Below are 2,505 nucleotides of genomic sequence, written 5' to 3' on the forward strand. Positions count from 1 at the left end.
AAAAGGCCTTCAAAATGGCATGTACAAAGAAAATGTTTATTAGTCCTAATTATTAAATGAAAATTTAAACATGATACTTTTGACCATGTGGCCAAAACTATGTCACATATAAGTGACACATGACAATTTAATTGAGATAAGTTATACTCTATTTGAATAAGTTTTCATAGTTTCTTCTTAAGGACTAACCATTCTATTTTTGAACTAGTTATATTCCATAGATATTTAAACTTACGAATTGTAACAAGGATTTTACCTTAATATTCCATATACACATCTCAAAAGATACATTGGAGAGAAATCTTTGTTGCAATATTTATTACTGAGGTAAAACTCCTTTGCGAGGTGCAATGAATCTTTTTTGGGATGTGAAATATATTGTTGGCTTTCTTATCCTAAGGTACATGCATAGACATACACTAGTGATGTAGTAAAAGAGGCTATAAGAGATAAGAGATTTGACCATGTGGACAAATCTAACCAAAACTAACATGACAAGATCATAACACAACACATATAAGAGTTTAATTGAAATACGATTTAAAATAGACTTAAATAAATTTTGCATAGCTAGCTCAAACTTTTCATTATGATAAGTATTCTTACACACTAGATTACAATTAAACAGTTATCCTTACAAAGGATGATAAATTTTAACGAGCTCTTTAATACCGATTTAGCAAAATATTTACTTAAATAGATTTTTAAAACCAAACATGCTTGGTACCTTTTATAAAAAATTAAAAAACCAAAGACAGTTTCTTTAATTAATATCATCAAAGAAAGAAAATATTGCAAATGCAAATGAAATTAACTTCTCAAGAAAAAAATCAAAATCACATCAATGTGTCTTCCTTGATGACAGGAGAAGTAACAGAGTTTAAGCACCTGAAGTAGCCCTTCATTTCTCTTTCATAATTAGACTTGCTATATCTTGGCTTGATTCTTCTATGCCCTCGGGTAGTACTTCAAGAACTTGAACTCTAGTAGGAGGAACCTCTTGGGAGTTTGAATTTTTTTTTGCACTCTCATGGACCCTCCACAATTGGGCTTCAACCTCTCTTTGCTCTTGAGTGTTGCAAACCACTGTAATAGTCTTCATATGATTTACCAATGCCACCTTAGATGCAAGTCCACTTGCATATACATCAAATACAACCTCATGAGCATCATTGAATGCTTTGATTGTAGTTTCCATAACTTTCATTTTCTTTCTCAAAATGGCCTTTGCAATCCTTTATTCTTCTTCAAGATCTTCATCATTACACTCCTTGTCCAAGCCTTCAAAGTCCAAAATGGAAGGCTTGTTGTCATTGTTTATATATCGCTCAAAATTGATGAAGATTTTCTCCATGGTCACTAATGTCAAAACCACAAAAGAATCTATAGATCCAAATGCAAACGTTCTATCCATTGGTAAGAAGTCAACACTACCAACTATCATGCGATACTTGCAAGTAATGCTTTCAAGAGCATTTTCCAAAGCTGCCATTTGTTTTCGATCAAGAAATGATAACATGAATTGTTTAAGTTCACATGTCATTTGTAGTAGAGTGGATACAACCTTTCCAAACTTTATAGAGTCCCATTTCATTCCCTCAACCCCATGTGCTGCATCTAGAACAACAACCCCAATGGTAATTGGATCTCTGTAAACATTATGTATAAGATCAAAGGTTTCTAGATTGCATCCGACAACATATACATGCCAAGGGGAAGTAGTGGAGGATTGAAGAGGATTTTCCTTTTTACCAATTAGGAAGCTCACAATATCTTTTGCTCCATTTGGTAGGGACCTTGCATCAGCTCCACGTGTGAGCTTCTTTGATACCCAATCATTGCAAATGCCTAAAATCTTTGTGTAGACTTCATCATTGATATCATAATCATCAACAAGGTCTTCCCAAGTCTTCATCACAGTGCTACTTTCTTGAACTGAAGCATTGAAAAGAGTGACTAATTCCTCCTTTAGGACCCTGTCTTGCATGATTTGCTTAGCCCTTGTTTCCATGTCAATCATATCTTCCTTATCTCATTTGTTTCTAAGAAAAAGGATATGACCTTCATTGATCTCCTCTTATAGTGAAAGGATGTCTAAATCCTTTAAATCCATAAGGCAGTGAAATGCAGCAAGAGAAGGTTTCCTTCCCTTTTTTGTCGAACTCTCCTCTTGGGATATAAGTTCACCTCTAGAGTATCACTTCATGATTTTGATAACTATCAAATATTTCTCGGGAGCTAACAATCATATGGAAATCTCTAGATGCACAATTTTCTCCAATGTATGCCATAAATCTCTGCAAAAAAAAGATCAAAATAGTGAGCATAGAACAAAAGAAAGAGCATCACACTAATCTTCACAAAAAAAGAAGGTAAGCTTATATGTGATTACCTGCCATGGTATTCTTTGAGAGCTTGTCTTAGAAAGCCCTTGTTGGGGTTTTGGTGGAGAACCAAATGCTAGCCACTGATCTCTTAATTGTTGAAGTTGCTCAACATAAGGGG

General features: G+C 34.1%; 1 pseudogene; it reads right to left on the reverse strand.

Moving 5' to 3' along the window:
- Positions 1–880: 880 nt before the first annotated feature.
- LOC148010907 (uncharacterized) lies at positions 881–2,249 on the reverse strand (annotated as a pseudogene).
- Between the last annotated feature and the right edge of the window lie 256 nt (positions 2,250–2,505).

This window comes from Lygodium microphyllum, chromosome 29, assembly GCF_053477565.2.
Source record: "Lygodium microphyllum isolate KBCC chromosome 29, Lygodium_microphyllum_v1.1.10, whole genome shotgun sequence".
Classification (NCBI taxonomy): Eukaryota; Viridiplantae; Streptophyta; class Polypodiopsida; order Schizaeales; family Lygodiaceae; genus Lygodium; species Lygodium microphyllum.